This window comes from Puntigrus tetrazona, chromosome 7 (genome assembly GCF_018831695.1).
Source record: "Puntigrus tetrazona isolate hp1 chromosome 7, ASM1883169v1, whole genome shotgun sequence".
NCBI lineage: Eukaryota > Metazoa > Chordata > Actinopteri > Cypriniformes > Cyprinidae > Puntigrus > Puntigrus tetrazona.
In genome coordinates, this window is record NC_056705.1 from 5912097 (window position 1) to 5935954 (window position 23858).

The following is a 23858-nucleotide window of genomic DNA, read 5'->3' on the forward strand; positions in this document are numbered from 1 at the left end:
AGGTGGAGGGTGGAGATCCTAGGAGGGAGATATTTTTTTTTTTAATCAACAAAAACTAAATTAATTCACATATTTAAATGTATTAATATATATTTGTTTAGGTCCATTTTTAAAAAGGTCAGTTGTAAAAATGCAGTTCAACTCCAGAGAGGATTTGACTGACTCTTCAGTAGAAGAAAATATTCTGAAACTGGTGAGCAAAAGAAACATTATTTATATAGCAAAATCCACTATTTTTATTTAAACAACTTGTCCCATCAGTAAATATAATGGCATTGTTTTACTCAGGATTTGATTGTTATTTGAGATCTAAAGGTTTGAGTATATTTTCTTGAGTATTATAATGTTATTTTCAGTTAGAATCTGCTCTAGCTGATGGAGGATTCACGAACTTGACACTAAGTTGGTTTCAATCCCCTAAACGGGTAGAGATGCGGAAGACCAACACTACTAGTGAGTTATGCTCTGTGTAATCATTTATGAAGCTACCTGAATTAAAATGATTATATGAAGTATGAGATGTAATAAATAATGTTTTGTTTACAGGTTATTGTGGCAAAAGGAAAATAATACAGTGCTAAAAATAAACAAGGAAATCAGTCTTTGACTTTAAAGATGATTCGGACTAAATGTAATGAAGTGAAATTTCTTCATAATGCTGTGTTTATGATGTAATTTCTGTTTATTAAAAAAATGTTAGGAGGCATAAAACATCTTGTATAACTGTATATTGTCAACAAGTAGAGATGCAAACAAGCAATAAGTATAATGAAAATAACAATGTGACAGTTTAATGCTTATTTACTGTCAATGTACTGTCTAACTGGGCCTTCTGGGACTCTGCACATCATGGACATTCACTTAGATTTATGCCTCCTACACTCACATAATAACCTCTCCTTCTAAGTATGACCTGAACCATTTGAGTACCATCCCAGAAAGCCTGACCCTGTTTTTCCAATCTCTCTAGAAGTGTGCTATGATTCACAGTGTCAAACCAGGGGCTGTTTCATTGAGGACTGTTGCAATGAAGCGGTCTTCTAGCCATGTATGGGATCAGAATTCCATCAAATGTATTGCAGTCAAGGAAAGAAAATAAGCATGAAACCACATTTTAAAATGAAAGCAAAGTTGTCAATAGCAAATAATTGTCATGGATCAAACTGTCATCTAATACCGTACTTCAGCCTGTGAGGGAAGCATCTGTTGTTAGCTTCTAATCAATCATTTTATATAGCGCTTTTAACAACACAGATTGTATCAAAGCACTGCACAGTATAATGTAGACGAGTACAATGACAGGGATGTATAATGACGAGAGTGACCAATTTCTTATTAAATGCAGAGACGGTCTCTGTAATCAATTCAATGATAATCACTAGAAGTTAAGTGTCCCCAACCAAGCAAGCCAGAGGTGACAGCGACAAGGAAACAAAAGCCCATGCATACAGAATGGAGAAAAACCTCTTGGGAGAAACCAGACTCAGTTGGGGCTGCCCTCCTCTGACCGGACGCCCAGCACTTAACTTCCAGTTCAATTTTAAACGCAGCTGTGTCAGGTAGTGTAAATGACTTAGTGTGTGTGTGTGTGTGTGTGTGTGCGTGCATCAGGATCTGGGTGATTGGTCCACGGGCGCATCTAGGTGTTCTGGTCTCTGATGAACATAATCTCTGTGTGCTGATCCACCATCTAGTCTGGATACAAACTTTGAAAAACAGATTGAGAAAGAGACAGGACTAATATTAGCGTAGATGCTATATTCTTTTACGATGTCACAAGTACATCAGATTGTAGGAGTAGTGGTTCTTCTCTCATGACGACAACATGGGCCTAAAGTGGACCTAAAGTCAAAAACTGGGGTCTGAACCACATAGAAAGGTTACGAAGACCCTGCTGTGTAACACTTGTATTCATCTGGGATTGTCCTCTAAGATAAATTCCAGCGGACTATTGTATCTACAAGTGGAACGTCATTTCTGGGAACCATAAACATTGGCCTTCAAATGGGGTGTCTATTGGCTGTACAAACCCCATTCTATCACACGCACACACAGGACAAATATGGTTCACTCCACAAACAAGTTTTCCCATGATAGGAGATCACCAGAGAAGGGGAGAGAAAATTAGTGAAGCCCCCTCCCCTGCCACAAGACAGAAACCGATTTATTTGTATTTTTTTTTCTTCTAAACTGAAGCGTCTGGGGGTCTCCCATGGCAAATCAACTTTAATCTTACCACACTGCATGAGTCACCACCTAGAGTAACTCCTAATTACTTAATTACGGAGAAGCGCCAAAGGCACATTTCCCATTTACAGAAGCAAGAGTAGTGAAATAGTAGTTTTACCCACTCCAAAGAAATGCCGGGGCACGCTTTGGATGTGGGTGTGAACAAGAAGAACAAGAGAAAGAGGAGGATCTGCCTTTCAAGCCATAGCCAGATCAAAGCGATTTTAACGGGGGTGCTATGGCTTGTTCTTTACAAGAGACTGCAAGCCGAACACAAAGCATTTGAATAGGAAGTAAATCGCAGTGCTTATGGTAGCTGCCCTCAACGCGAAAGCAACATGCTCGTCCTCCCTTTCACTACAAATAATACTCATTGCCAATCCTCCTCAGAGATAACGAAGCATGCATCTCTTTGCAGATTATTCATAACGAGTAAGCATTAATTTTCTTTTTTATTTTAACTGTAACTTTCAAATGATGAAATTATCATTTAAAAGTTACAGTTAAAATGAAAATGAAAGTGACACACACACACACACACAAAACAATCTCTTAAGACAAAGAAACCTAAAGATGTGTAGGTCTCACGCTCTATTTATAGCCTTTAGGTGAACAAAATCCAATGATGTCACCTAATGAGGTTAGTCACCATTTAATAAAAATGTAAATTAATCACATTAATAAACATGTTACCATCATTATCAACTCACTCATCAGAATCTTCAGTAATCCTTGGCAACCCCATGACTCCATTGACTCAATTGGTTCTTTTTAGTTGGGTGTGCCACTCAGCTGTGCATTCCTGTGTCATCGCCTGGAACCAAAGTTCGATTCAGTTTAATTTGTGAACTGCTCACCAGTTGTGGGTAGAAGAGATACAGCTCCAACCAGACATTAACACATTCAATTTTAACTAAACAAAATTTATTTTCTACCTAATAATAGATTGTGTTTTATTAACATCTACACCTAACCCAACCCTAAACCTAACTCTTATAAAATGACAAAATATGCTCTGGTTCCCTAACTACTTACTAGAGTGATGAGATACACAGTAGACTGCTTTTCTCTCAGTGGCTGGATGTCTAAGTGATGCCCAGAGAATATCATAGGTTCTCACAGACAATTGGATTTTTGTAGGCAGACCTGACCTGTTGAAAAGACATGGTCTTCATCCCTTTGAGGTGGTGCTTTTCTTCTTTTTGAAACATGGTACATAGACTTAGAGCTTGTACTTGACCAACTGGGGCCTATGTCAGGAAGCAGACAGACTGGTTAAACAGACTGTCTGCTAGCTGTCTCACGTCACAGGAGCCAGTTCATTCTCAACACACAGACACTTTTACCTAGATATTACACTATAGAGACTGTGTCTTTTCACTGAAATAGAAAATGACAGAAACAGTCCAAAGCAAATTAAGAGCGATGTTTAACGAATGAAAAACAACAAAGGAACAAATGATAAAACTTGGCTTTACTGGAATATCAGGTCCCTTTATAAGAAAGCACTTTATATAAAATGATTTGATCAATGATCCTTAACTACACTCACCGCCACTTTATCAGGTACACCTGTTCAACTGCTCGTTAATGCAAATCTTTAATCAGCCAATCACATGGCAGCAACTTAATGCATTTAGGCATGTAGACATGGTCAAGACGATCTGCTGCAGTTCAAACAGAGCATCAGAATGGGATAAGAAATGTGATTTAAATGACTTTGAACGTGGTATGGTTTGTTGGTCTGAATATTTCAGAAACTGCTGATCTACTGGGATTTTCACACACTTTGGGCCCAATAGTATCAATTGAGCATCGTGTCAAAGCCACAGCCCACCTGAGTATTGTTGCTGACCATGTCCATCCCTTTATAACCACAGTGTACATCTTCTGATGGCTACGCCCAAGGCTCAGTACTAGGGCTATAACTTTTTACACTCTACATGTGTGGGATTGTATCAGGAGACATGGTGTTAGCTTTCACTGTTATGCTTTTGATAGCTGTATATTTCTTTGCGACCTGGTGAAACACACAAATTTCAGAAACAAAATGCATAGTCAGTATAAAAACTGGATGATGACTGATAATTTCTTAATACTAAATTCTGAAAAAAAGTGGTGCTAATTATTGACCTGAATTTCCACATGTATTAAACTAGAGCACTAACACTTGATGTATGTATATGTGTATACACTTTTTGCTTGTAGGATAGGTAGCTGCGATATACCAGAATCAAACTGAATAAATGCATCTGTAAATTAAATATTGCATATCAAATTCACATTGGTTTGGATCATATATGTTTCATACCAATTGGTATATGAAATTCATGAATTCATATTGGTAAATATAGCAGTATATTAGATAAGAAACTAAAATTGTAACAGTTTTATGTTGTCTGTTTTTTTTTATTTTGGTGGGGTGGACCAGTGAAAGGAGAGAGAGACAGGTGAGTGAAGGAAACAAATGGGAGGAGAGATGAGGTGTGTCATGTGATTTACTTTTTGAATAAGTCATCCTCCCTAAAACCTATAAGTCATATTCTTCATCCTAAGAAAAGACAGATGTCTTTACATCAACCATGAAGAAGCTCTACATTGGCCCGTGGATCTTACTGGGTAACGACAACACATTATATCACTATATCTGCTAATTCACTAGATTTACACTAATAGTAACATGGTTTCTATTTTATCCTGCACTCATCTTACTCTCCGCTGGGCATCTACAGTAAAAGTAATCTTTCCAAACATGTTACTGGGGGCAGTTGTGGTCTAATGGCTAGACAGATGTACTTGTGACACGACTATTACTCTCACTGTACTCACTTGCACAGCGAGTATTGAACAAAATTTGGGTTAAATGCAGAGCACAAATTCTGGCTTCACGCCCATTCTTTTATTCCTTTTCTTTCAGACACAGTTTGCATTATATATATTTTTCTCAGCATATAAATTGTGAATTTGCTTTTTCATTGATCCTTGAAATATTTTTTGTCAGTTTTAGTTTCTAGTTTGCTTTACAAAACAAATCAATCTTGTAATCATTGCTCATTTGTTTATGTAAATAATTTGTCAAGAGATTTGTGATTCGGGACCATCTTGTCCTCACACTTTAGGTGATAATATTCTGTTTAATGTCATCAATATAATAGACACTAATAAATAACACCTCTATATCAAAATTTATAGACTAGTTTAGCAGAAAGAGTTTTATGTTAAATCACATTCTAAAACACGTTTCTCTGAAATTAATATTTTTTTATTTAGGTTTTTATTGATTCAAGAAATGGTGAATGGACAAGTAGGTAAGAATATCTTATTTTGACATCTTTGTTCAGTTCTGCATCTTTGAACTGGCAGATGTAATTGTAACATACCAGGTGTATTTTTAAGTAATGTTGCTTGTGTAATGGCTAGACTGAAAGGGGCGTAAAGATCCAAGTGAAAGCTTTAGTAAAGAAACAGCGTGAGTCAAACAGGCGACGCTCAAACCCCAGCAAACAATAATACCCAGGGTCAAACAGTAGTGTAATCCAAAACAAGCAATGGTCGGGCAGGCAGCAAAACACTCACAAGGCAACAGTCAAGGAAGAAAATCTAAGAGGGCAAAGTAATAAATGAAACAATACAATGAAAACCAGGCAAAGGCTATGGCTGTGGCAATGAAAATAATGCAAAACAATAAATGTGAAAGAAAAACATGGAGACTGCTTGGTAGTAGTAAACAATACTTTGCTTCTTCTGTTTGGCATGGCCCAGCATAAATGGCTGCCAATAGGAAGACAGTCCCTCCAGCGCTTCCTAGGTCTCTCCCAGGGTCTCTCCCGGTTGACATACCCTGAACACCTCCATTGAAGGCATCTGGAACAGATGCCCAAGCTCTGTGGCCAAGCCTCTCTCAATGTGGAGGAGCAGCGGGTCTACTCCGAGTTCCTCACCCTATCTCTAAGGGAGCGCCCAGCCACCCTACAGAGGAAAATAATTTCGGGCGATTGTATCTGGGATCTCATCCTTTCGGTCATGACCCAAAGCTCATGACTATAGGTGAGAGTAGGAACAAAGGTTCCTGGCCTCTGCTTCCTCTGGAAGATGCTTTGGAAGGATTGAGGGCTGTTCTTTGTCTGGCTTTGTCATCTAGGACCTGTTTGCCTTGGGAGATTCCTACCAGGGGCGTATAGCCCCGGACAACCTAGTTCTAGGGTCATTCAGGCACTCAAACCTCCACCATGTTAAGGTGTGTGTATATATATATATATATATATATATATATATATATATATATATATATATATATATATATATATATATATATATATATATATATAATTTGTGTGTATGAATGTGTGTGTATGTATGTGTGTGTGTGTACATGTGTGTGTATGTATGTGTGTGTGTGTATACATATGTATATATATATATGTGACGAGTTGGCTGCCCTCCTCGTTATTGTCATCATCACCCCGTCCGTTATTCGCCGCCCTTCACCAGGTTCCCAACGGGAGTGGGTGTGTTCGAGAGGAGGGGCGTGGTATTGGTCAGGTCTGGCAGCGTGTGACGAGGCACACCTGAAGTGAATTTAGCCTTGTTACCGTCGCCGTTAAGTACCGAACGCGTCTCTCCTCGAGAGACCGGTCTCTTCCCTGTGCATGCACACTGGTGTCCTCATGGGTCCATGAAGGGTGTGAAGAAGCTCGCCCCGCCACTAGAGAAGCGCGTCGTGGGACCACGTAGTCCAGGCGACGACCGCACCCGTGTACGGCTGACAGGCCAGGATGCCGAGCTGTTGATCCCCTTAATTTCTGACGACCGGAGGAAAGAAGCGACGGAGATGCCGCGGAAGAAGCCGCCGCCCGAACAGGAGAGGGGAGCGTGGCGGCCGCTGGACTCCGCCCCTTACCTGGACCCTGGCCCTGGAACACTACCTGACCTTCCCCTGCAGCACAACGAGGGCACCAGTTCCCCCTTTTTATTTGGACACTTTCCACCTGGACACTTTATTTTGTATTTATTTTGTTCAATAAAAAGCCTCTCCAAGGCCTGACGCCACGCCCACTGTGTCTGTCGTTGGCTTCTCCCGTGACAATACATATATATATATATATATATATATATATGTGTGTGTGTGTATATATGTGTATATATATATGTGTGTGTGTGTGTGTGTGTGTATATGTATGTATCTATGTTTTTAGTTCATGTACATGTTTTAACTACATTTAATAAAAATGTGTCCTTACTGACCTTCCAGAGAACTTAGCATTTCAGCAAGTGGCCACACAGTCGTCCATGTATGGATCATGGTACAGCAAAAACGCAGTGGATGGTGTACATGACAGCTGTTCTCACACAAACCCAGAGACCGACCCGTGGTGAGAGTGGATCTGATGAAAGTATACAGAGTGAACAGAGTGGCCATCACTAACAGAGTGAGCCCTTATTCTGATATAGTATCCAGAATAAATGGGGCAGTGATTCGTGTTGGGAACTTCCCAGACGTTTACAGCAACCCAATGTGAGGATATTTTTCACATTTATCATTGTCTACAGCTGTGAATAAACAGAAGCAACAACGGATGATCTTTTCTCTCCGTAGAGATGTGCTGTAATTTCTACTCTTTCATCTGGAGCCACTGCCGACTTCTCATGCGGTGCGATGATGGGACGTTATGTGATCGCTCATATTCCTGGAGTTCAGAAGATTCTTACTCTCTGTGAGGTTGAAGTCTACAGGTATTTGGGAGGTAATTCATTGTCGTAGAACACTATGCAATATGTGACATTGTATCATACTTTATGGCCACTTTTTTTTATGGCCACATTTTTCTGATTAATGCCCTGCTCTGAAGACATTTGTAAAAATGTTCAATTACTTGCACTAATTAACACAAAGGTTAATCAGTATCAGTATCACTAAACTTCAGCAGTGTAAAGAAAATCTTAGTTTAGTTTAATGCAGCTCAGAAGTGGAATGAATGCATTCATACAATTACTGTACATGTGCATAATGTTGTGATACTAATGCTGTGATATTTTAAACATTACATTTTGAATCTGAATGTTGGAAAACATAAAATAACACATGAACACAAGTATATGGGTCCCCCTTTTCCTGAAGAACGGAATACAGAGGGCCTGGTTGAAGGTTAATGCGTGTTCGGTCTTTTCCTTGTGTCTCTTCAAAAATCACTAATATTTATTAATATTTAGCTTTTCCAATTGTAGTACTGACCTTATACATAATTTTATCTGACTCAATCTTTCGTGATTTTAGTTTTATTTATTTAAATGTAACTGCTGATCCTCTAGTTGTGATTAAATTTGGATCATTAATTAACTCTAATATTTCCTAGTTTCGACTTATCGCTCGTTAGGAGTCTGGGTCACTTAGAGACCTTGTTTGTCCAGAACAGACTCACGACACATCTGGGCTAGTCCAGGTCTTAGTCAGAGGCTACCCGTGAGATCGCTTACCTTAATGCAGCCATCTCCTCGATAGACTCAAAAAGAGTTTTTATGCGTTTTCTAAGTAATAGCATGCTAAGCCAGTTTGGTGGCCAGAAGTCAAGATCTCAAAAACGTGCACAATGCGGAAAACCACTAACCACTAAAAGTCACTAACCTACTAGAAAAGTTATTTCAAACAATATTATAAGTTAACTAAGATTAACGTTTATTTTGCAAGGCAAGAATAGTTTCCAAATTAGTATACTTGATAAACATTTGTACAACTGATCAGCAGTACATATACAAAACAAAATAAAACAAACATAAAAGATCCTTATACCTGGTCTTTAGAAAAATACATAGTATGGTGTATGAGGACACACACCACACTACGGGCCGATCTGGCTACAGAATCGCGCATGTTGTTTCTGGGCCACACTTTCTTATATACTCAGACCAGACAAAGAGATACCAAATTTAGTTGTAAAACCTTTTTGTGTCACACCTGGCTGGAACACTTTCAGAGACCCAAAAGGAGGACACACCCCTTCTTAACGGAACACAGTTCTACCAAGTTTTTAATCTTTCCATAATATAAGTGATTACTGTGAAATCAATTTACCAATCACACTGAGACCTTTCAAATGAGACCAAACATGAGAGTGAAGAACAATAGGTTCACAAGACACGTGACATATAATGCCTTATTCCTAATGAACTTTATTATCTTAGACACAAAAACCAAGCACTCATACAGGGACAATTCATATCTTGGGTTTTAGTGGCATTTTCATTTCATTTCCTGGCATTTATGACACTATTTTACACTGTAATAGTTGGATGTCTGGTGTCTATTTGAAGGGTGGTGATGGTAGGTGATGCAGAAATGACTCACTGCAGAAATTATATCTACTAAACTTGGTACATAAAGATATTTTTGCAATAGATGCAATTTGTTTTTGCATGTGTGTTCTAGGAAATCGGGCATTAGATGGAGCCACTACACAGTCATCAACATCAACAGGGAACTGGTTTTCTGAAAAGGCCATTGATGGTAATCGAGGTCTCCAGCAGTTGTATACGGGATGCTCCTCGACTCTCAATGAGTCTGACCCATGGTGGAGGCTGGATCTGCGTCATATTTATCAAGTCAGTGAAGTGGTCATCACGAACAGAAAAAGACTGCTGTGCAGAGAACGAATAAATGGAGCAGAGATTCACATCGAAACTCTTTGGAGAACAACGGCAACAACAATCCCATGTGAGGAACTTGAGGTTGAAAGTAATCAAATATAAATGTGATTAATTCATAGATATTGCAGTGTTTTTATATCTCTTGCATGTTTCTCTCTCTGTCTGTAGATGTGCTGTTATTGCTGCTATTCCAGCAGGTCAGTCCTACAGCTTCTCATGTAACGGGATGGAGGGACGTTACGTGAATCTGATCATTCCTGGAGACATGAAGATACTCACTCTGTGTGAGGTGGAGGTGTATGGAGAAGGTATGACAATATTTTTGTCAGCAGACAAACACATTAATGTGTTTTGTAATCAACAAAAACATTAATTCACATATTTAATTGTATGAATATATATTTGTTTAGGTCCATTTTTAAAAGGTCAATTGTAAAAATGCAGTTCAACTCAGAGAGGATTTGACTGACTCTTCAGTAGAAGAAAATATTCTGAAACTGGTGAGCAAAAGAAACATCATTTATATACCAAAATCCACTATTTTTACTAATAACTTGTCCCATCAGTAAATATAATGGCATTGTTTTAATCAATTTGAGATCTAAAGGTTTGAGTATATTTTCTTGAGTATTATAATGTTATTTTCAGTTAGAATCTGCTCTAGCTGATGGAGGATTCACGAACTTGACACTACGTTGGTTTCAATCCCCTAAACGGGTAGTGATGCGGAAGACCAACACTACTAGTGAGTTATGCTCTGTGTAATCATTTATGAAGCTACCTGAATTAAAATGATTATATGAAGCATGAGATGTAATAAACAATGTTTTGTTTACAGGTTATTGTGGTAAAAGAAAATAATTGGAAGTCTTTGACGCACTAAATTCATTATGTAGAAAGGTAATGATTCTGATTATAAATATAGTGACTGAAATTTCATCATAATACTGTGTTTATGATGTGAAATTAGATTCTGCTAATTTCTGTTTCTTTCGAATAAATGTCAGGAAGTATAAAAACATCTTGTCTACCTGTATATTGTCAACAAATAGAGATGGCAACATGTATAATGAAAATAATTAAATTCATTTATATTCAGACAATGTGACAGTTTTATGCGCATTTACTGTCAACGTTTATATATACAGTATATAGTAATATCTATGTGTTGTATTTTAAATGGTTTATGCAAAATCCACTTTTAAATGTTTTTTTAACATAAAATTGTGTTGGCAGTTTGTGAACAAAACCACTCTACTTTTTGATCCTCATTAAACCTAACCAGTCTCCATAGGCCTGCTGTTTTTATTCTTCCTCTCTCATGGCTGTTGCCTGAAGCCTCATTCGGATTGTCAGCCTAAATCCAATTTTCTATATATCCAGGTGGAATCTGACTGTCCACACGGTGTATAGCAATTGTTCATACATTCTCTTTTCTTTTACACAATGTGCATCGGTTTCTATGACAATTACGTTTGTTTTATCTACATTTACATTTACATTTACATTTACATTTAGTCATTTTGCAGACGCTTTTATCCAAAGCGACTTACAATTGAGAGTACAACAGCGATTCATTTATTTGAGAGACAAACAGACAGAGTAAGTGCTTATAACACCCAGTCACAGGCAGTGTTCAAATTAGTACATGCCAGAAGGGAAGAAATAAACAAGGGGATGAGAAGAGAGACAGAGACAGTGAGAGTTTTTTTTGTTTTTTTTATGATGAGGTCAGGTATTGCTGAAAGATGTAAGTTTTCAGCAGTTTCTTAAAGATTGACAGAGATCCAGCATTCCGGATATGTACGGGAAGATCGTTCCACCAGCCAGGAACAGAGAACGAGAAAGTTCTGGAGAGTGATTTCGAGCCTCTTTGAGATGATACCACGAGGCGTCTCGCTAGCAGATCTCAGACTTCTAGAGGGTGTGTAGATCTGTAATAGTGAGTGGAAGTAGACCGGTGCCGAGTCTGTGGTTGTTCTATATGCAAGCATCAGTGCCTTGAACTTGATGCGAGCTGCAATCGGTAGCCAATGTAAGGAGATAAAGAGAGGTGTAACATGGGTTCTCTTGGGCTCATTGAATACCAGCCGTGCTGCTGCATTCTGAATCATTTGTAGAGGTTTTATTGTGTTTGATGGAAGTCCAGCCAGAAGAGCATTGCAGTAGTCCAGTCTAGAAATGACAAGGGCCTGGACAAGTAGCTGTGCAGCTTGCTCTGTTAGAAAGGGCCTGATCTTTCTGATGTTGTGTAGTGCAAACCTGCAGGATCGAGCAGTCTTTGCAATGTGATCTTTGAAGGTTAGTTGGTCATCGAGGATTACACCAAGATTTCTGACTGAGGCTGATGGGGTAATTGACGAAGAACCTAGCTGGATGGTGAAGTCATGCTGTGTAGTTGGAGTGGCAGGGAATACAAGCAGCTCAGTCTTTGTCAGGTTGAGCTGTAGATGGTACTCTTGCATCCATGTCGAGATGTCCGCCAGGCAACCCGAGATCCGAGTAGCTACCGTTGGATCGTCTGGATGAAAAGAGAGGTAGAGCTGTGTGTCATCGGCGTAGCAGTGGTAGGAGAAGCCGTGAGCCTGTATGATGGGGCCTAGTGATGTAGTGTAAATGGAGAAGAGGAGGGGGACTAAGAACCGATCCTGAGGAACCCCAGTGACCAGTTGATGTGCTGTGGATACATCTCCTCCCAGGCCACCCTAAAACCTACCAGTGAGATAGGATTGAACCAACGAAGTGGGATCCCAGAAATGCCCAGTGATGAGAGGGTAGACAGCAGGATCTGATGATTCACAGTGTCAAAAGCAGCGGATAGATCCAGTAGAATGAGAACTGATGATTTGGATTCAGCTCTTGCAGGGCTTCCGTGACTGAGAGCAGCGCAGTCTCAGTTGAATGGCCGCACCTGAAACCTGATTGGTTATGGTCCAGTTTGTTGTTTTCGAAAGAAACAGTGATACCTGGTTGAAAACCACTCTTTCAAGTGTTTTCGCTATGAATGGAAGAAGAGAGACTGGCCTGTAGTTATCAATAAGGGAAGTGTTTAAAGTGGGCTTTTTGAGCAGTGGGGTTACCCGAGCCTGCTTAAATGCTGTGGGGAAGGTGCCTGTGAGGAGAGATGTGTTGATGATGTGCGTGAGTGCCGGCAAGACAGTGGGGGAGATTGCTTGCAGAAGATGAGAGGGTATGGGGTCTAGCGGACATGTTGTTGGATGGCTGAGAGGAGAGGAATATGTCCAGGGGCGGTAGATTACCACTATGTGGAATTTTGTCGGAGTAGTAACTGTGATAGCATGAAATTCAAAAAGAGATGTAATTACATACAAGTGGGTTGGTTGAATATTTCCAGTTGTTTGGGATGAGCAGACCAGTGCCACCACCCCGGCCAACCTGACGAGGTGTGTGTGAGAAAGAGTGATTGTTGGCTAGAGCTGCTGGGGTTGCTGAGTCTTCTGGACGAATCCAGGTCTCCGTCAATCCCAGAATGTTGAGTGAAGAATGTACAGAAAAAGCAGAAATGAAGTCAGCTTTGTTGACCGCTGACTGGCAGTTCCACAGACCAACAGAGAAAGATAGGGGTGTAGTAGAGGATGTAGGGACAGAGCGTAGGTTAGTAGGAGTGCATTGTCGTCTGCGTGTGTTGTTAGGGCGAGGTCGAGAGACAACCGGAATGAGTTGGAGACACATGATAGAGGTAGAAAAGAGGAAGTGAAGATGTGTAAGAGAATGATGGAAAATGTACTTAAGTGCGTTGCTCAGTTAAAGTCGCGCAGGAAAAGTAGTATGTCTTTACCCTCGTAGTCTTCACACGAGGAGTCTGAACGCGAGCACTGGACGCTTCCGCTGACGCACACTCAACAAATAAATACAAAGTGTATGCAGTGGAAACAGCGAAAAGCTAGTTCTAATTTGCCCAGGCAGTAGCCAATCAGGAGGTCGATCAGGAAAAACGAAACTAACGCCTTCACCCTTAAGTGCTCTTAATAGCCCGGAGGCAAACAATTTACAACCACTTAAAGTACAGCACAACTAAACTACACATTACAAATAAGTAGGGAAACGCAAATATTCTCTCCAAACAGCAAGAAATAATTTGAACAACACACAGCAATAGGTATAATAGACTTACGCGCTGGTGTCCGTCTCTTCTAGCCTGAAATCTATGCTAAAAAACAACAACAATAACAGCAACATCATAGATACATATATCTTATGAGCAATAGAGTTTGCAAACAAACTTTTTCATTCTGTTTCTTTTTTGAAAATTCAACACACTTAGATCTGACATAGGTGACATTTTGCATCAAAAATAGGACTGTTTATGTGATTGACCAAACCGAGAGTTTATATGTACACCTACGATTTCTTTCTAAATATGTTAACACTGCAATTAGGGCATTACTGTTGTTTTTAGTTGTTTTCAATTGCATTGAATAATTAATATGAAATGATACCATTTCGTTCTGTTCTGTTGGGATTTCTGCTGCCAGTTTGTTTTATCCTTCTACATACTGTTAAACGAGACTTTACTATTAAACCATTAGAATAAATAGTTGAACAGTTGCTTGTCGTACATGCAGTGTCTGCTTTGTTTGCCATGGGACACAAACGGTGTATTCTCCGACATGCTGCGACTGAAAATAAAACCAGAAAGTGCAACAATTTCAAAAAAACGTTTTTTTATGCTTTAATCCAAATCTTCAATATCAGCGCAACTGCAAGGAACAGGCCCAAATCCAAGCCTTTATTCTGTGGTTTTCAACTCCATTCTGAGCAGATAGTTATGATAAACAGTAAAACCTCGCTCACTGAGCCACATGTGTCAAAATCCATTATTCAACCATATTTACACCACACCTATTTTTATTTTTAATACCCATTACATGTTAAATCTTTTAAACGCATCTATTTAAACACACAAATACATTTTTTCTATGTTTATAATAGAAACTTTAAGAACTGTGAAATTAATATAAACAATAATAATTAAATAAATGACGTTTAATTAAATCAATGGATGACTCTTGAGAGTCCTTCCTGTTGAAACTTTCTTTAGCTTCTTTTTAAGAAGAGACCAGGAGATTCTTGGTAAAGCAGAAGTTTGTTTTTATTTCGTTGCTGTAATCGTCTGCAAGAAGTCTTCAAGAAACCTTTAAGAAAATCGTCAAGTAATCTCCAAGAAAATCCTAGAGGTACCTAGAGGTGGAGACCATTAAAATAAAAGTATGCAATACCTCTGGAGGTACTGGCTGAAACCTCGAACCTTCACGTCAGGGTGACAGCTCTGGAAAGATCCACAGCCTCTGGAAATCATTCACAGAAGGAAGGTTGTCTCGACACAGGTTTTCACAACACAGTCACGAGTCACTTGCAGGACCCAGGGAAAAAAAACAAAACAAGAATTTGTTTAAGGAAAAAAGACGAGAACAAAGAAAATAGTAAAGATTAAATAGATTTTGCTTAACCGTGAGGCGATACAGACATTTCCTAATGGAGTATAGATGCACAGTTTGGCTGTGAAAATCTGCTTTCCGTCTCCATCAAAGAGAAGCTCTGATGTCCAAACGTAAGCTCTTCAGTGATGCCCTTAAAGTGTGGTACGTGCCTGAGGTACAGTTTACAGATGCTTATTTGTTTGTCTGTGTTTGTGTTTGTCTGTGCTTTTGCAGCTGATTTGCGAGGTCTGAGTAAACTGACAGGAGTTTACCCACGCAAACGAAATATGTGTTTCTCCATCTTCCAGGTGATGCACAATTAAATGCATTATTTTCCATAAAACTAATCTCTCTCCCACTCTCCTTCCTGAGAGAAAGACAGACAGCTTTAATGAGGCATGAAGAAGCTGGGTAATATACAACAACATACATCATGTCAACGTTAACATCCTATTTCTGCTTTTTTGATAGATTCACATTGAAAGTGTAGTTTTCAGCAATGTTTTTCTGTTTAAGGTTTACTTTGCTTCACTGGATTTACAGCATATGCTTTCTGTTTAATGCTAAACTACATTTATAGTGGTTTGCATTATGCACTTTTTTATTGCGATTAAGTATTGTGACAATACAAAAAAACAAATAATTGTCTGATATTACATGAATATTACATATACTTTTTTGCACAGTTTTTTTCTATGAATAGTTTGACAGCATAGCTCCGGCCTTTAGTGTCACGTGATTTTGCATAAATCATTGTAATATGCCAGTTTTAATAATAGTCTATTAAAATGTGCTGTCCAGTAGATGTTTTATTTACACAAATGAGTGTATTCGTTTAGGTCTTGTTTTGAAAAGATCATTTGTAAAAATGCCGTTTAGCTTCAGCAATGATTTGACTGACTCTACAATTAGAGGAAATGAGAGAAAATGTAAAATCCAACCCTTATTATTACTGTAAAATTAGCTGAAATTAGCTTAAAGTGTGATTTTACATTATGATGTTGCTGTTTGAGCATAAACAATATATGCAAAGTTACAATGCTGATAGTTTGAAGTAAACAATTACTTTACAAAAATACTACAACACAATTATGTATCCACAAACACACTGGGACATCATAAAACCAGATTGGGATTCAGAAAAAGGGGAGGGGAGTAGAGTAGAAAAAAGGTCAATAACACAAACAAGTATGTATGTATTTTTATTTTACCCATCATAAAGTGGTAGAACTGGGTATTGCAGTCCAAATTCGAAATATTGCTTGCTTGCCAGATTCCCGCTCAGACCTCTTTCGTTTGCCAGTGTCACAATCTCTGGACTTTATTATTGTTTTTGTCTCGAGCCACGTGCTGTCTGTGCCCTGCCTTCCCTCTGTGTTTAATTGTTTTATTGTCTGCAGCCGTGTCTCATTAATTTAGTTTAATTTCCTCGTGTATTTAGTCCTGTGTGTTTTGAGTTCTCGTTGTCCGATCGTTGAAGTCTCTGAAGTCCGTGAAGTCCCTATGTGTGGTTTTTGTTCTGCTCTGCCTGCCGTTGTTTATTTTGCAAGTTAAAAAAAGAATTAAATCTGTTTAAGTTTATTTTCGAGTCTCGAGTTCTCTCTCCCGAGAAACCACGGAAATCGTGACAGCCAGCTTCTATGACAGAAAGAAATACGCTCTGTTTTGTGCCAACTGGCATCCCGGGGTTCTGAAACACGATTGGGTGAACTGGCGGTGGGTGGGTTTCACAAACCAAAACAGAGGCCATTTTCAAAGGAGAATAAGAGAAGTAGCATTGTTTTTCATAACATATGGTATTTTTAATGCTTTAGCAGAGTCAGAATCCTACATACAGTACAGCACCTTTTAATATTCACCTTTACGGTCCATCTAAACCTCTGGTGAAAGAGTTTTTATGAATCATTGAATTGTAATTTGTTTCTAGCCCTAATCCTAGTTTGGGACGCACACTGGATCTGGTGTTGTCATGTGGTTTCCTGATAACAAACCTATCTCAGAACGATTAGAGAGAGTTGTTTGCAGTCCGTTGGATCAGTATGTCCAATGTTTTGGATCCTTTAGTCTAGTCTTAGATCTCTGCACAGCACAGAAACTGACCTTGATGCTGGTTTATGTGGGGCTCTTGCTTTGTTGGATGTAAGTGCGGTATAAGGAAGTAGTATTCTGTTCACACAAATGTTTCAGTCAAAGACAAGACAGAATGAGCCTTGAATACAAACACAAACAAGAGTAATAAACTAACAGCATGTAAAACAAACTAATCATGCAACTAAAGAAAAGCCAGGTCACAGGAAGAACAGAAAACACAGGTACATGGCAAAAGGTCACAGCATTATTATTGCAGTATGTACTTCAGAGTACATACCTGCCCTATGAAGTCCTTTCTTTCAGGCTGTATTTATTCAATTAGATTTCCACTGTGATGCAAAGGTGATTTGCTGCTCAAGAAAAAATTGTTGTGCTGCTTTATATTTTCGTGAAAACTGTGATGGGTTTTTATTTTCAAGATACTTGATAATTATCAAGTTCAAAAGAACAGCATCTGTTTGCAGTCCTTGTTGGGTGGAAGTCCTCGTACTGAAAGACCTGAAACGTGTGGATTGCGTGTTTGTCGCTTAATCTATTTTAAGCTTTTTTTAATCTACTTTAACAAACAAATCGTATTTTGAAAAGACGCTCATTTGTGTGTAGTTTGAAAGTCTGTACGTGTCAAGAAGACCTGATTCACGTTTCCTCATCCCGTTTTAGGTGACGATATTTTTCTTTGTGCAGATTGTAATTTCACCCAACGCAATCTTCACACGGAGCAGTGTTTTATGACGCCGTTGTCATTCCCGTGAGAGAAATGCAAGTTTGAATGTGATTCAACATTGAATTTGTTTTTGAGATGTAAAAAAAAGGAAAGGAAGGAACACCTAGGTTCCTAACTGATGAGGGAGAATTCACATTTAAATGCGTATGCTTTGCAACTGCTTTTTTTGCCACTTATTTGTGTGTGTTTTTGCAGCTGACAGACAGGAGAGAGTAATGGAAGGGAGGAGAGATGAGGTGTGTCATGTGATGCACATTTAAATGCATCGTCCTCCATGAAATGTACATAATCCACACTCTCCATCTCAAGAGAAAGACAGACGCATTTAAACAACCATGAAGACGCGTCTGAAGATCCTGTGGATTTTACTGGGTAAAGTACAACAGTCATGTATCTGCTTTTTATTAGATTCACACTAAAATAATGAGACAGAATTGTCTGCATTGTTTTTCCATCTGTTCGCGTTGAAATTTCTTGCCAAATAAACTGAATCGTGATCAGCTGCCGTTTCATACATTTATGCTCGTCTGTAAATAAGGTTTTTGTTCAACCGTGAATTTTTGCTTTTGTTTGCATTATGTATCTGTGATCTGTGTATTGTTAAAATACAAAACAACTGTGAACAAATGTAATATAAATACATTACAAATGTGTATGAAAATAGTTCTTGTTGCAGATTATTATGTGTTTTATGTTTCTATTATTATTTAGATTATAGTTTGTTAGCAACAATATAAAAAAAATACTTTGATTTAACAAAACCTGGTTCTACTCACAAATCTAATTTCCACAGGGTTTTTATCGATCACGGGAATGGCAAATGGACAAGAAGGCAAGAAACATCTTCTGTTCTATCTATTAGTGGAACTGGAAAATATAAAAGGACTTAGAAATTACATTATCTGATTGACATTTTTGTGCTGTAATGAAGTAAAATGCTAAAATGCTTTAAAAAAATCCCTACTTTCCTTGAAACATTTTTCAGAGAATGCAGCACTTTCAGGTGAAACTAGCGAGTCTTCAGATTATGGAAACTGGGTCTCTACTAATGCTATTGATGGATTGTTGACCACCTGGGCCCACACCAAATTAGAGACGGACCCGTGGTGGAGAGTGGATCTGCTGAAAGTATACAGAGTTAACAGAGTCACCATCACCAATAGAAATGACTTTGCTTCTAGGATTAACGGAGCAGTGATTCGCATCGGGAACTTCCTTGATGTTTACAACAACACCATGTGAGGACTGTCTTTAGTGTTTATTAATAACACTGCAGATGAACACAAACCAGAGCAAAGAATCTTTCTGTCTGTAGATGTGGTGTGATTTTCTACTCGCAGCCAGTGCCACGCCACTTTCTCATGCGGTGGGATGGTGGGACGTTATATGGTTGTTCATCTTCCTGGAGATCAGAAATTTCTTACTCTCGCTGAAGTTGGAGTCTATGGGTATTTGGCAGGTAGTTCATTATTGTGTAACACTTTGTGTAACATTTTATTTTACACACAGCTCCATGGGAGGCTCGATTCTAACTCGCCCGTCACGACGGGGTCAGTTTTTGCCACTGATGTATAATCAAAAACTGGAATGCTCATCACCACTCATCATGACCATTCATGTTCCCCTAAGCCAAGTGGATTTTGTAGCCAGACTCCAAACCATGAAAAAAAATGAGAAGATTATCATCAAGAATTATAATAAAAAGAATATGGCAGTGAATAAATTTATTAAAAATGTCCGGGGTTGTCTTAAAGTCATACTGCCAGCAATTCTACCCAGTTGATGTGCCAGTGCAGTTGGGGACCCATCCAAACCCCTGAGACTGTGTTCCCATTGTACGATGCCCCCCAGCCAGTGGTGGAGGCATCCGAGAAAACCACAGCATGTCTGAAGACCTGTTCTAGGGGCACTCCTGCCTAGGGAAATTAGAGGTCTGATCACGGGGTGAAGGTTTGGCAGCAGGCCGATTCAACTTGGAACCGGTAAGTGTAGTGTTGCCATTCCCATCTCGGGACCTGACCATGGAACCAGTGTTGAAGCCGTCTCATATAAAGCAACCCCAATTGCGTGACAGCCGCTGCAGCTGCCATATGCCTTAGGAGTCTCTGAAAATATTTTAGTGGGACAGACTCTGAGTCTTCTCGAAGTCCCAACAGACTAAGGTGTTCTAACATCAGTTCCCTGTGTTCACACAACTGAGCCTGAGCTAGAATGAGTCAGTCATCTTGGTAGTTGAGAATAAGAACGCCCCATTCTCTTAACGGAACAAGGGCCCAAAGGGTAGAACCTTGTACTGATATGCTTTCAACCCAAACCACAGGAATAGCCTGTGGTTTGGAAGAATCAAAACATGAAAGTATGCATCCTTCAGGTTCATTGCTGCAAACAGATACAGGGGACAGATGTGATCTCTGCATGCAAGACAGGGGCATCCACAGCGTTCACTGATGTGAAGCGGGCCCCAGGCGAAATTGAATCGTATAGCCAAGTCAGATGATTGTAAGAAGCCACATAGACTGACCAAAGTATGCGAGGAGGGCCCCTGCTCAAGTGTCCAATGTGGGGTCTGAGTGTGTGTGACTCTTACCTGCGTATGTGCAGAAGGGACGTGGTTAGTCCATTGGTTCATCCATTTCTTTATAAATTACACAATTTAAAAGTTGAGAGTACTGAGACCTTTTATACAGAATAAACCTGCTCTTTCTTTTTCTGTCGGCACATTGTCAGTTTCCTCCTGGCACTGCAATGTATTTTTCACTGTGTGAGAACATGATGTATGCTCTTAGAATGTTGATGATTGGTGAAGGTAGCAACAGTTACTAAGGGTTAGTTGGGTCTTTGCAAACCATCAATTGTGCAATTTCTTTTATTCCGTGGAAATAAGCTTACACAGTCTCATTCACGCTTGCTTGAGTTGTGCAAAAACATTTATTTTTTGAAAGGTTTAATACTTGTTTTTATTCATTTTCCAGGAAATCGTGCAGTAGGAGGAGCTGTTATACAGTCTTCAACATTTGCAGACTGGTTTGCTAAAAAGGCCATTGATGGTAATCGCGGCTTCCAACAGTTAAATAAATCATGCACCTCAACCCTTAATGAGTCTAACCCATGGTGGAGGCTGGATCTGCGTGATGTTTACAGAGTTAATGAAGTGGTCATCACTAACAGAAATGACATCTATGCAGAACAAATAAACGGAGCGGAAATTCATATTGGAAACTCTATGGAGAACAATGGCATCAGCAATCCCATGTGAGAAACGTGAGGCTGAAAGAATGTGAGATATGAAGAACAAATATGAAAGATCATGTGACTGTGTTTTCTAATCGATTCTCACTTTGTCTTTAGATGTGCTGTTATTTCTACTATTCCAGCAGGTGAGTCCTACAACTTCTCATGTAATGGGATGGATGGACGTTACGTGATTGTCCATATTCCTGGAGATTGGGAAATTCTTAGTCTTAGTGAAGTTGAAGTCTACGGGTATTTGTCAGGTAATTAATTGCTTTAGAGCTTAAAATGTAATGGTTTTTCTTAAATGTATATATTTCATGTACTGTCATGCTATGCTTAAAAATATTGTAAAGAGACACAAAATCACAATTTTTGCATTTTTGTTTGGGGAGAGCAGTTGATTACTCGGTTGAAGTCCTTGTTCATTTAAATTTAAATTTGCATTCATTCATTTAACATACACTTTTATCCAAAGCGACTTAGAGACAGAATACAGACAGGAAGTACTCATAATACCAAGTCTCAAGCATTGTCCAAAACGGTACAGTCTAGGCAGTGAAAGATTAATGAAAATATAAAAAGTATGAAATTGCATGGTGATGAAAGAGGTGAGTTTTCAAATTGTCAGATTTCCTAAATAGAGGTTGCAAGCCAGCCAGGAAGACTTCTGTAGGAAGTGTAGATTTGTAAAAGTGGAAGTATGTCTAATTGTGCATGATGGAAGTCCTGCTAGAAGAGCATTGCTGTAGTCTAGCAGGTCCTACATTAATGCCTTGAATTTTAATAGGAGCAGCTATTGGTATTCAGAGCTGTCTAAACAGAGGTGTAATGTGCATTCTTTTGACTCATTAAAATTTTTTTGGGATTAATTGTAAAGGTTTGATAGAACCTGCCAAGAGAGCATTTGAATAGTTCAGCCTAGGCGCAACAAGAGCTTGAACAAGAAGTTGTAAAACATAGAAGGGGCCAGCTGGTCATTAATCACAAGGATTTTGACTATTTTTGACTACTAAGTTATGGTGGATGGTGAATATAGTAAAGAAGAATATAAAGAGTTGCTGCATTCACATCCGTAAATGAGAAATGGCTAGAGGAAGACGCTACAGAGGAAAAGATGGAAGGGTAAAAGGGAGCATAGATTTCATCTAAACAGAAGCTCACTAAAAAGTAAACAGTTCACGTGAAACTAAAAGTTCACTAATAATCTGCTTTGTGCTTTACAATGCATCATGAATTTTTTTTCTAGAAAATCTGGCAGTAGCTGGTTCTGCCACACAGTCATCAACATCTGGGGACTGGTTCGCTGAAAAGGCCGTTGATCGAGGTTTCCAGCAGTTGTATACGGGATGCTCCTCAACTCTCAAACAGACTAATCCTTGGTGGAGGCTGGATCTGCGTCATATTTACAGAGTTAGCAGAGCGGTCATCACTAACAGAAACAACTGCTGTGCAGAACGAATAAACGGAGCTGAGATTCGCATCGGGAACTCTTTGGAGAACAACGGCAACAGCAATCCCATGTGAGGAACTTGAGGTTGAAAGAGCATGAGAAATCAAGCACATGAAGGACTGACGCTTCATCTCTCTGTCTGTAGATGTGCTGTTATTACTGCTATTCCAGCAGCTGAGTCCTACAGCTTCTCATGTAACGGGATGGAGGGACGTTACGTGAATCTGATCATTCCTGGAGACATGAAGATACTCACTCTGTGTGAGGTGGAGGTGTATGGAGAAGGTAAATCGGTAATACTTATATAAGAAATCAAAATATCATGCAATAACTTTACATAATCATATATTGTTTGTGAGTTGATGTTTTAATAAATGCAAACATCTCCAGGTTATGAATATAACCATGGTTCCTTGAGGGAACAAAATGCTATGGGAAAAACCAGATCACGCTCTGAATTTGCTGTAGAATCTGTCCAAAGGGCTTGATATCATGGTAAGTGACGTTAGCGACCAGGAAAATATAAAGGCATGAGTAGAGAAGCTGGTGTCAAAGATCTGCGCTGGCAGGGACCCTGAAAGTATGGCAACGGGACACAGTGTCTTGTTCTCTCAAGGAACCATGGTTATGTAACCTTTTCGGGAACTCAAACTGTGTCCACAACACTATGGGAACGAGATGCCCACGCCTCAGAGTGTCCATGTCTCAACATAAACCCCTAGGATGAGAGAAGACCCTGGGGTCATACCAACGTCCAATCAGTTGAAATGGACAAAGGTAGAGGGGGAGGACTAACCCGCAGCGTTGCAAATATCCGAAACAGTGAGCCTTGACTCCCATCGGCGAGGGGGTTTTCTCAACAAGCCACCGACCGAGGGCCCAAAGGAGACCATGGTCACCCAGTAGGGGTTTAACATAGCATTTTCGACACAGTTCGAGCTCCTGAAAAGGGACTGGCGAGAACTATATTGTCTGTAGGGTCTTTATTTATTCTGTATTTACAAATTTTCTGTGTTAAATTAAGTGGATGTTTCATGTATATGCATAT

The 23858-nt window shown here is 39.3% G+C and overlaps 1 protein-coding gene and 1 long non-coding RNA gene across 2 annotated transcripts in view; one reads left to right on the top strand and one right to left on the bottom strand.

Moving 5' to 3' along the window:
- Positions 1–23858, bottom strand: part of LOC122349004 — a 495348-nt gene that overhangs the window by 238286 nt on the left and 233204 nt on the right. The window lies entirely within an intron of this gene.
- LOC122349055 lies at positions 10329–10975 on the top strand. The gene is made up of 3 exons (XR_006251409.1): positions 10329–10370; positions 10519–10615; positions 10709–10975. It is a non-coding gene; the product is annotated as an uncharacterized LOC122349055 (long non-coding RNA).